Here is a 12,975-nt window from a genome sequence, read left to right on the forward strand (position 1 = left end):
CTCCTGCTCCTTGGATGCTGCCTGACCTGCTGCGCTTTTCCAGCAACACATTTTCAGCAATAGTTGATAGAGGCCAGTCACTCAGCTCCGCGACATCTCTGTAAGACTTCCTGAAAGTAGCATCCTAGGTCCACCATCTTCACAAATAGCATTTCCTCCATCATAAGGTCTAAACAGGAAAGTTCAATGTTGATTGCAGAATGTTCAGCACTAGTTATGATACTTCAGCTACTGAAGCAATCTGTGTCCATATGCACAAGACTTGGACAAAATTCTGAATGAGCTACTAATTGATGAGCAATATTCATGCCATACAATGCTATCAATGCCATCTATACCAAGAGAGAATCTAACCATCATCCTTGACAATCAATGGCATTCATATCGCTGAATACACTACTATCAACATCCTGGGGATTACCATTAACCAGAAACTGAACTGGAATAGCCATTGTAAGTACTGTGTCTACAAAAGCAGGTCAGAAACTAGGAATCCTGTATTGAGTAACTCACTTTCTGACCCCTCAAAGCCTCCAAAAATCTACAAGGCATAAATCAGGAAAATGATGGAATATTTTCCACTTGCCTGGATGAATGCAGCTATAACAATATCATCCAGGATAAAGCAGCCCACTTTATTGATGCCACATTTTCAACTGGTCACTCCCTCCATGACTAATATGTTGCAGAAATTCCCCAGGCTGCTTAAATAGAACTTTCCAACCCATGACCACTACCACCTTGATGCAAAGGGTGCAGATACCATCAGATGCAAATTCCTCTCCAAGTCACTCACCTTTCTGACTGTGAAATAAATCATAATTCATTCACTGGGTTAAAACCTGGAACTTCTTACAGCTTTGTTATTTTTCCTACTCAAAATGGTCAGTAGCACTTTAAGAAAGCAGCTCAGCACCTTCTCAAGGGGAAATAAGGGTAGACAATAAGTTCTAACCCAGTGACACCCACATCCTGTGAACGAATAAAAACGTACATCTTCGGCAATAGCCACCAGTGGAGTTCACACTCGAAACATCAAACATTGTCTTGACAAGGACAAACTGGTAGTCAGTCCTATCAATACTGTCATGGGCACATTGACAATATATTGTTGAGAATGACATCAGACCGACTTTGTCTGAGTAGTCAGTCTCTCATCGACTGTTGCAGACCTAATCCATCAGCTTTGTGTTTCAGAACATGGTCACTATTGGTGTTATTGAGCCATTTTGGTGATGAATATTGAAGCCTCAAACCTCAGTATTTTTTTCTAACAATGTCTAAGTCTCTCTCAGTGCTTTACACAGACAAGTTCTGATTCCTCAGCTGAGGGAGGTACAATGTGATTCCCAGCAGCAGGCTCAGTTAGACATGGTCAACCTGACACCATTGTAGTAATTGCCTTCATTCCATTCCTCATACATTTCCCTACTATAGTTTTGCTTTCTTCCTTAGATACAACAATTGTTCTCTCAAAACAATTCAAGATTCTGTCATTGTCATGACTTTGGAAAATGTGTCTAAGAAATACAAGTGAATGGTATTTTCATCTGAATGGAATAAAAAAAAACATGACTCTTTCATATATTGAACTTTTTAAAAATGTTGACATTTATCTGTCTCTCCTATTGTGAGGTTCTTCATACGTCACCTGTTTTTCCACTTCACAGGAAGAGCAATAAAAGCCCCAATGAAGTTGCGTAAGTCATTGTTTATGCTACTTCTCTGACATTTATAATGTTTTTCTCTCTCTCCCTTTACATCCAGTCGAGAAAATTTCTACTCCCTGTGTCTGCAGACACTTTCTAACAATTCCTCTGTCTCCTTCCCATGTTGTCTTGCATTAGTCCCATACTAATACTGCATGGGCGCTTTCTGTCACAGGTTAATCAAATGTTTTTTCTCCCCTTGCTTGTCATTCATGTAAATTTTAGATAGTTTGTTTTCCCTGTATGGAAAGAGAATGCTTGTTACTTCCAGGCACTGATTTCTGTGACAGCTATTGGAGAACCACTATCATTTTTCTTATGGGTCTCCCATAGAGAAAATAAGCTATCAAAGGGCATGCATATATTTCAGGATTCTATACCCATATAATTTATATCTTCCCTGTGCCAGATTTTGTACAGTTCACTTACTCACAAATTTACAGCCTAACATTTGTTGGATGCCTTTATTTATCTTATCTAGGTTGCAATTTCAAGTGGAGCATTGTTGATACCACACTGACAGGGGAGTTGATCCCATCAACAGCATCAATATCAGCCTAGTGTCAGTGCTGAATCCACACTTGCACACATATTGAATGCCACTGATGGTTAAGGAACCCTCACAGCCCTCAGTCTGGTCACCACTTTGCTTGATGACAATTCTCCTGCCCCCATTTGGCATTTTAACTCCCCTGCTCTCTGCTGTGCTTCTCCTGCCCCACTCTCCTGCTTACCTCTACACTCAATGACTTCCTCAATAGGTTAGCAGCCCTTTCACGAGCCACTGCTGTATTGCAGGCTCTGAGGCCACAGGTACTGTGACTGCATGGATGTTGAATGTGTCCCCTACAGTTGTGGCAACATAGTGCAGTTGCTGTTAAAATAATGATCCTGACTTTGTAAGATCATTAAACACTTTCCAAGGTATCATATGAATCTACCAACTGTCCTCACCCTTATGCTCTTGCTACACACTAAATTCATTCCATCCTCTTTTTGCATAGTTTCATTAATTAGAATATTGGTATCTTTCAGTAAAGTTTGCAGCTTTCCTTTGTTCTTTTTTCTGACATTTCTTCAACTGCTGCTTCTCCTCTAAGTGAAGTCCATATTGAAATCTCTGCACCTCCGAGATGAGAAGGAATATTATGATACTGATACTATGTTAGGACATTCACACCAGAGTAACACTGTGTCCTGTACTGTACTTGAAGTTCATTGATAACAATATTTATAATGCTGCAATTTTTCAAAGGCAAGTCTTAAAGCAGCTACTTCAGGATGTTAACCAAAATTAAATAAGTGTAAATCTTTAAACATTGAATATGAATTCATTTGTGGGAGACATTGTAAATTCGTGTTCTGCCTGTGTCCTTAATGTATTTGGTTACTTTTCTTTCCAAGATAATGCCTTCCCCTCTCCCAGCCACTGATGGCCTGATACTTAATCAATTCTGGGTTGGTGTGGTGTGCTGTAAATTGCACAAAGTACTAAACTGTCAGCTTTAATTCCTGGTTTGTGCTAAGCCAGCTGACACCTATTTCCACCAACCATAACATTGTCAGACTCTCTGAGTTTATCAGTTGCTGAAAGACTTCCTCACATCGCTGATACCTGTAGATTTGACTAAGCAACTTTTTAAGTGTTCTCCTAATGGGCTAGCCATGTTCCACATTCAAAAAACCTAAGACTATCTGACATTCTGCTGCCTGGTTTTGAACTCACACTCTAAGTCATCCATCACCATTGTGTTTTCTGATCCATATTGGCACCCCATGAATTAATGCTAACTTGAACATTTTTGTTCTTACTTTTAAATTACTGCATGCTTCAACACTCCCTAACCTTCTTCAATCCCACAATCCTCCAACCAATCTGGGCTGCTCTAATTCCTACTTCACTTTTAATTGCTGCATTGTTGGTGGCCATGCCTTCAGCTGCCTAGCCCTCAGCAGAAATCCCGCCCTATATCCCAAACCTGTCCATCTCTCTTTCTTCATCTAAGATATTTCTTAAATCGACAGTTTTAATCATACTTTTGGGCATTTACTTTAATACTCTCTTTTGTGGTTTGCAGTGCCTGTTTAGCTTAGAATTTGCCTTGTGGTGTTTTATGACTTAGATGTAAAAAATATTGTCGCTTTGTGATTTTAGATATATTAACAAACATTACATGTACCATGGAGTGTCAGGTTCATGTTAAGACAGACACTTTGAAGCTTATTAATAGCAATATTTACAATGCTACAATATTTCAGACTTGCACAGATAATCTAGATTCTGTGTTTGCTGATGCAGTGCACATTACATACAGATGGCTGGCTGACTGATGACTGACTCCATTATATGGAAAGAGTGACTGATGCCAAACCGGGTTCCTTTGTATTGGACCACCACATGCCACAGGTCAATTTAGACTAGAAACTTTCCCATAATCTAAGAGTTATTGATCTCTGAATTGGGACATGAAGGAAGGTATTACAACGGTATTTAGTGTCTATAAATTAGAGGTAACACCTTTCTCTTCAATCAGTACTGCTACAAGCATATTGTAGTCAGAATAAGGACCAAACTTCAAAGTTCAAGCAAATTAACAAGATCTGTTAGGCAAGATAACCACTGAATTTCAAAGCAACATGACAGCTTACCATCAGAAAACAAAGGGAGGAAATATAGAAAGAACAAAAAGAAAAAAAATCTCTGTCTGAAAGGTTCATGATTACTGTTGAAGAAAGGCAGATGAGAATGGCAGTGTACTAGTTAATGTCACTGTGTACATAATGCCTACATCATGAAGGCAAATGATACAAGATCAAATCAGTCTACAACTTCAGTTCTATAAGAGTCATGCGTGACTTGAAACATTAACTCTGTGTCCCTCTTCACAGATCCTTCCAGACTTGGTGAGTTTCTCCAGTCATTTCTGATTCTTAAATGAATTCCTAATTGCCAACCACAAGAAACAATGTCAGTAATATCTTCATTGTTTCATTGTCATGAGGCTGGGATGAGTATGTATTGTCAGCCCAGCATTAATTATCCTGCTCATTTTGCCTTCACCACAAACTATCTGGGCATCAACCTGGCACCAGAATCAGCCTAAATCCCTGAGGCAGTAACAAATAGGCTGCATTGGGAAGTCGAACTGTTGTTGCATTAAGTTATTTCATTATGTTTCATATTTCATGTATGTCAAGCTCAAGCCCCATTTTGATTAGGCATCAGGCTGACATCTTCAGGCAAATAGGACCTTTGGGCTGCCTGTTTTAGGTGGGCTCTATGTTATAAACAATGTGTGTGAGAATGAATTATGAAATTTATTTAACATTGGATATTGGATATCATTTTTCTTTGTCCATTATTTTTGTAGGTTTCACCACTTTATTAATTTAACTCCCATCTTCCTTGGGAGCAATGATCTTTCCTGGGATGCACATCAACAACTGTTTTGCAATCACATTCCTAGCTGTTACTCATCCTGTTTGGACCTAGATAATAAACGTCATCAAGCTGTTGGAATGTAGAGCCATCTGGCACTCATTGCAAGGGTCATTCGGTATTGATCACGTAGCTCAATAACACGCTGTACTTACAGACTACTCCACTTGAGGAGCTGCAGCACTTCAATATAGTCATTTCCAGATTGAAAGCATTCAACCTCAACCTCAAACTCTGAGGTTGTGACATCAGAATGGTTAATATGTCATTAGCTCTGCTTTCTTATTAAATACTGAAGACATATGTGGTATGGTAATTTGAGACTCTGCAAATGGATTCTATGAAACTATAACAAAAACTATCTTGAGCTAATAAACTGCAAAGGTCAAGTGTCATGTACATAGGCAGTCATCATGTATCAATTCTGCCTTTGCTTTTTTAATTAACCAGTCAAGGAGTAACATAGCTTGCTCTTTAATGAAAACAACATCTTATGACTGAATATCTTAGCCACCTCATAATTAATAGCGAGTGGTCGGGAAATTGGAAGCTTTACTGCATGCAAAAATATAAAATCAATTAACCGCAAGTTCAAAATTTCCTCTTGCAGTGTTATGAAGAATAGATAACTAGGTTGGCAGTTTATAGCAGCTTGGAGCAGTTTATAAAAAGCAAAAAAAAAATCAGCAACCTTTAAAAGAAAATGCATTGCAAAAGAAAATGTATTGTAATATATCTTGATAAAGATATAGAATTCTATTCTATTAGCCTACACATACGCTATTCAAATGTTAATTCAAACCTCTTCTGTAGTCAATATATTTTAACTTTGACAAGAACGCTGCATAATTTTTCTTGAAAAATGCAAGCCATTGTTAAGAAACAACAAATGCACAATGGAAACCTTGAGAGTTGGATAATGTACTTATCATTGCTGAAATGCTTCAAAATACAGTGAAGAATATCAAACACGCAGTAATGAGCGTGACCTTTCTCCTCACTTTTTGAAGATCATTATTATCTACATCTGTTTGCTGCATCACTTCCATTAGTTTTGTTTCTAACTTTCACATGAATTTTAAACACAACAGACATCTACAGAGGCAAATACAATCCTTTCCTAGTGTTTCTTACAGTGCTGCAACAATATGCTAGAAATTTCTTGTGATTATAATGTGCAAGTTCTTGAAATATTTTTATGGCATCACTTTCATTGCTTATTTTAATTGAGATTTAATAACCAAATTTACTAAAGTTACATGTTATTGTTAAACTAGAAGAGTGTTTTATGAATGTATTCGGAGCCTGTGTAATAATTTTGATAACAAAGGGCTAGATTTACTAACAACACATCTGGTAATACAGGGTAAAATGAATAGCAAGATCTAATTTCCAAACATGTATTGTTACCATTAAAATAGCCTACTCTTTTGCAGGTTATTGTTGGAATATTTAATCTAATTACTGAGTTAGATGTAGCAATGCGAACTTGGAGTTTTTTCCCATGACTTCTACACCAAACTTTTATAAAGTGTTAACGTGATGCATTCAAAAGAAATTGAAATTTTAATAGTGTGGTAAGTGATAATTATACTCAACAACTCCTCTGGCCCAAAAAAGTTAATTTTACAAGTATGAAATCTCACTCCTGCAAAAATAAATTAATGTTGAAGATATACCTTAAAAATGTTTTTTGTCTATCTCTTTAATTTTACTACCTTAATTCCAGTCAATGACATTCAATGATATTGCTGAATCCTCAGCTATCAGCATTCTTGAGGGTGCCATTGACCTGAAACTGAACTGGAACAGCTCTATGAATACTGTGGCTACAAAAAGAGGCTTGGAATTCTGTAGTGGAAAACATAATTTGGAATGCCCTAAAGCCTGCCCATGATCTACAAGGCTCATGTTAAGAGTGTAATGGAATTCTCTCCACTTACCTTAATGAATGCAACTCCAACAACACTCAGGAAGCTTGACACCATCCAGGACAAAGCAACCCACCTGATTACTACCACATCTTTAAAAATTTACTCCATCACCGATGCACATTTTACATTGTGGCTACTATCTACAAGATGCACTGCAACAACTCTCCCAGGCACCTTACACAGCACCTTTGAAACACATGACAACTGCCACCTAGAATAATAAGGACAGCAAATACAGGTTAACAACACCACCTACAAGTTCCCCTTCAAGCCATTTACCATCCTGACTTGGAAATAGATCACCAATCCTTCATTGTCACTAGGTCAAGATTACTGAACTGCCTCCTCAGTAGCATTGTATGTTTACTAACACCACAGACTGATGTGGTTCAAGATCATAAGGAATAGGAACAGCAGGCTAGTTGGCCCCTCAAGCATGTTCTGTCATTCAATGGAATAATAGCTAATTCAACAACCTTCATGTCCACTTTCCTGGCCTTTCCCAGTAACCCTTGCTTCTCCTATTGATCAAGAATCTATCTATCTCAGCCTGAAATATATATATAATACTCTACATCCACAGCTGTCTGTGGCAAGCAATTCAAAAGACTCACAACTGTCTGAGAGAAGAAATTCCTCCTCATCTCAGTACTAGATTGCTACTCCTTTATCCTGAGACTATACGCTCTGGTCCGAGGGGAAACATCCACACAGCATTTACCCTGTTAAGCCCTTAAGACTCCTATATGTTTTGATAGATTACCTCTCATGCTTCTCAGGTCACCGCCACTTTCTGAAGGGCAACAAAAGAGGGAAATAAATGCTGGTCTCACAAGTGATGCCCTCAGCACATGAAAGAGTTATTTTTTTAAAAAACATTCACTGCTTTAAGGTGGCTTCCAATGTTTTGGAAGCCACTTCACCTACCTCCTTTTATTTGCACTTCCCTGCTGTCACCTTTCACTGTAGCATGGGAGCAGCTTATCTAAGTTTTCCATGTACCCAACTAGTGATGAACAAAGAGGGCAAACCTACCAACATCCACAGGAGACCCAGCACCAAGAGTAATATCAAAACTAAGAGCAGCTGATTTCTTCTCAGCCTCAATACTGCTCCAAAGCATAGACATGATGAACGACAAAAGCAAACTCAAAGAAAGTGATGCTTCTGACAGAGAGGAGCTGGTGCCACAGGTGTTTCTCCAAACTGACAAAGGATTAATCATGGAGAACCTCCCACAGATCCCATGAACTTTGGTTTGGTCATAAGAGTAAATCAGGATAACAGGGAGTTTGACAGTCTGGTATGTGTCTTTATCTTTACTCTTTAGATGGCACAGTTGTGATTTTGAACTTTGAGTAGTTGTCAGTATGAATTTACATCCTACAAACTTATGTGCTCAAATTGTACAAATGTTTGAACTTGTCTATAACTGACCAACTCTGTTACATCTGCGTTCATGAGATAGGAGCCAAACCTCTCCAAATATCTCCTCAGTTTGTTTCACAATATTCAGAGATTACCGATATCTCATGGAACATTGTCTAAAAGTGCCCTATAGTTTGACTTTCCTCGAGATGACACTTTATTCCAACTGTCAGCAAAGGAGGTGAATGAAAGTGGGGTCAGAGCACTTTTCATGATTTCAGAACATCAGTGATACTGTCGAGACCTCAGTTTTGTTTTATTCATTTGTGGGACTTTGGCGTCGCTGGGTAGCCAGCATTGATAGCCCATCCCTATTTACCCTTGAGAAGGTGGTGGTGAGCTGCCTTCTCGAATCACTGCAGTCCACCTGCTGGAGGTCGACCCATCACGCCGGTAGGGAGGCGTGATGTGAAGGAACGGCGGTATATTTCCAAGTCAGGGTGGTGAGTGGCTTCGAGGGGAACTTGCAGTTGGTGGCATTCCCAAGTACCCGCTGCTCTTGTCCTTCTAGATGGAAGTGGTCATGGGTTTGGAGGGTGCTGTCGAAGGATCTTTGGTGAATTTCTGCAGTGCATCTTATAGATAATATCCACTGCTGCTACTGAGCTCCGGTGGTGGAGGGATTGAATGTTTGTAGATGTGGTGCCAATCAAGTGGGTTGCTTTGTCCTGAATGGTGTCAAGCGTTTTGAGTTTTGTTGGAGCTGCACCCATCCAGACAAGTGGGGAGTATTCCATCACACTCCTGACTTGTGCCTTATAGATGGTGGATAGACTTTGGGGTGTCAGGAGGTGAGATACTCACCACAATATCCCTAGTCTCTGACTTGCTCTTGTAGCCACTAACTTTATGTGGTGACTCCAGATGAGTTTCTGGTCAATGGTAACACCAAGGATGTTGACAGTGGGGGATTCAGTGATGGTAATACCATTGAATGTCAAGGGGAAGTGATTAAAGTGTCTCTTATTGGTGGCACAAATATTACTGGACACTTGTTGGGCCAAGCCTGGATATTGTACAGATCTTGTTACATTTGAGCATATACTGCTTCAGTATCTGAGGAGTTGCGAATTGTGCTGAACACTGTGCAATCATCGGCGAACATCCACATTTCTGATCTTATGAGAGGGAAGGCCATTGATGAAGCAGCTGAAGATTGTTGGGTCTAGGATGCTACCCTGAGGGACTCCTGCAGAGGTGTCCTGGAGTTGAGATGGCTGACCCTCCACAACTACAACCATCTTCTTTTGTGCCAGGTATGACTCTAACCAGTGGAGTATTTTCCCCCAATATCCATTGATTCCAGTTTTGCCAGGGCTCCTTGATGTCATACTCAGTCAAATACAGCCTTGATGTCAAGGGCTGTCACTCTCACATCACCTCTGGAATTCAGCTCTTTTGTCCATGTTTGAACCAAGGCTGTAATGAGACCTGGAGCTGAGTGGCCATGGCCAAACCCAGACTGGGCATCACTGAGCAGGTTGTTGCTGAGCAGCTGCTGCTTGATAGCACTGTTGATGACCCCTTCCATCATTTTACTGATGATCGACTGTGGACTGACTGGGGGGGTAATTGGCCAGGTTGAATTTTTCCAGCTTTTTGTGTACAGGACATACTTGGGCAATTTTCCACATTATCGGATAAATGCCATTGTTGTAACTTTACTGGAAGAGCTTGGCTAGTGGAACAGCAAGTTCTGGAGCACACATCTTCAATACTATTGTCAGAATGTTATCAGGCCCCATTTCCTTTGCAGTATCCTGTGCCTCCAGCCGTTTCTTGATATCATGTGAAGTGAATTGAATCGGCTGGAGACTGATATCTGTGATGCTGGGGACCACTAGAGGAGCCTGAGATGGATCATCCCTTCAGCACTTTTGACTGAAGATTGTTGTGAATGCAACAGCCTTATCTTTGGCACTAATGTGCTGGGCTCCTCCATCATTGAGGATGGGGATACATGTGGAGCCTTCTCCTCCAGTGAATTGTTTAATGGTCCACCATCATTCATGACTGGATGTGGAAGAATTGCAAAGCTTAGATCTGATCTGTTGGTTGTGTGATCACTTAGCTCTGTCTCTCACTTGCTGTATATGCCATCTGGCTCACAAGTAGTCCTGCTTGGTAGCCTCATCAGGTTGACACCTCATTTATAAGTATGCCAGGTGTTGCTCCCAGTGTGCACTCCTGCACTCTCCATTGAACCAAGGTTGATCCCCTGGCTTGATGGTAATGGCTGAGTGGGAATATGCCAGGCCATGAGATTAAAGATTGTTCTGGAGTTCAGTTCTGCTGCTGTTGATGGCCCTCAGTGACTCATGGATGCCCAGTCTTGAGTTGTTGGATAGTTTTGAAGTCTACCCCATTTAGCACAGTGATTGTGCGTTGGTCACTTTTACCTAGACTGTCATGGACAAATGCTTCTGTAGCCGGCAGATTAATAAGGGTGAGGTCAAGTATGTTTTTTCCTCTTGTTGGTTCTTCCACCACCTGCCACAAACCCAGTCTATCAGTTACGTCTTTTAGGACCCACCCAGCTTGATCAGTACTGTTGCCGAGCCAATCTTGGTGGTAGACATTGAAATCCCCCACCCAGAATACATTTTGTGTCCTTGCCACCCTCAGTGCTTCCTCCAAGTGTTGTTCAACATGGAGGAGTACTGATTCATCAGCTGAAGGAGGACAGTACACGGTAACCAGTAAGAGGTTTCCTTGCCCATGTTTAACTTGAAGCTATGAGACTTCATGGCGTCTGGAGTTGATGTCAAGAGTTCCCAGGGCAGCTCCCAGTGGGACAGAACACATCCAGGGATGGTAATGGTGGTGTCTGGGATATTCTCTGTAAGGTATGATTTCGTAAGAATGACTATATCAGGCTTGACTCGTCTGTGAGACAGCTCTCCCAGTTTCGGCACTCGCCACCAGATGTTGGGAAGGAGGGCTTTGCATGGTCAACAAGCCTGTTTGTGTTTTTGCCATTGTCATTTCTGGTTCCAAAGTTGATGCCAGGTGCTCCATCTGGTTTCATTTCTTTGTTGTGACTTTCTAGCAATTGATACAACTGAGTGGCTTGAGAAGGCATTAAGAATCAATGAGATGATATTGAACTGCAATCACATCTTGATCAAGCTATCTACCGGTGTTGGGTTTTCCTTCCTGGAAGGACTCTTCTGAGGATCTACTTTATTTTTATCCTGGTATCAGTCCAGAATTTGCTTGAATATTGAATTAATTCTTACTGCATTTTATGGAGAACTTCAATTCATGAGCTTTAGGTAGTTAGGTCAGTATCGTTGATGCTATGCTATTTAACTGTCAAAACTGGACTTTCAAATTCCACCCTGTAAACCACTCCAATACTGGATGCCATGAACTCTCAAAAATTTCCTGATAGCCAGTGCTGGTAAGAGCACAAGAGAAAAGATGCGTCCAATCCTGAAAATGATAGGATTTCCAATGGGGTAAAAAAGGAACATGGTCCTGTGCAAATGGCTTTCACCACAAATTCTGATTTCTTCATTGATATGTAATCATTGCCCCCGATCCTGAGAATTTTGTGCCCAAGTCTCAGACAAGGATTCCCATGGAGTTCCCTTTTTCACTTGATTTCAGCTTTCGGTGTGATATGTTTCAAGAAACTAAGACAACCAGCTATTCAATCCTTCCATACCATTTTCATTTTCTCAAAACAACATAACCTTTTACTGTTTTTGTTTAATTTGAACAGAGCTTTTTTTTGTGGAGGTCTAGGTTTTAGCTCAGATGCTATTAAAAAGAAAAGCAGTCAATAAAGTTATCAATCCAAATTTCTCCCTCGGTAAATATTACATTAAGAGCTATCACATTAGACAGTAAATGCTTTGCTTTGTGCAGAACAATTTGTAAAAAAAACTCAGCAGATTTTCTCAGTATTAGGAACTAAGTCTGGCATTCTACAAAACCTTTAGGAGCGTGCTTAGAGGTTTTCTTTTTGGGAGGAGTGGGACTGTATGACATAGAAAGGGTGTTAAAGATGATTAAAAATATTCAGATAGGATAAATGGGCAAGAGCCTCCCTACTACCAAATGGCTGGTACTACCACTGACTCTTTACTAGTACAGGGAGGGCTGAAAACCAACTGAGGATCTCTTGCATCAAGAATGTTCTGAAATGTGGGGGTGCAATTCTGATCAGGCACCCTGTGGACTGCAGGCAGGCCCTCCAGCAACAACAGATCACTTGAAACCACCCCATTGAAGGGGGAGATTTGGTGAAGTTGGACATAGGAACTGAATAAAATGGTAAGACTGTCACAGAAATTTGCAAACTGCTATATAGGTAGTTCTGGGACAACACGTGTTTTGGTCGTGCAGTTTGGCTATAACATTACCGAAGGATTAGGGAACGGCATTTTTGAAAACATTTACCTGTGTTCTCAATACTACGATTCCAGCAGCAACCATTTCACACACTTCGTTCTGCACA

The sequence above is a fragment of the Chiloscyllium plagiosum genome, chromosome 1, assembly GCF_004010195.1.
Source record: "Chiloscyllium plagiosum isolate BGI_BamShark_2017 chromosome 1, ASM401019v2, whole genome shotgun sequence".
Taxonomy (NCBI): domain Eukaryota; kingdom Metazoa; phylum Chordata; class Chondrichthyes; order Orectolobiformes; family Hemiscylliidae; genus Chiloscyllium; species Chiloscyllium plagiosum.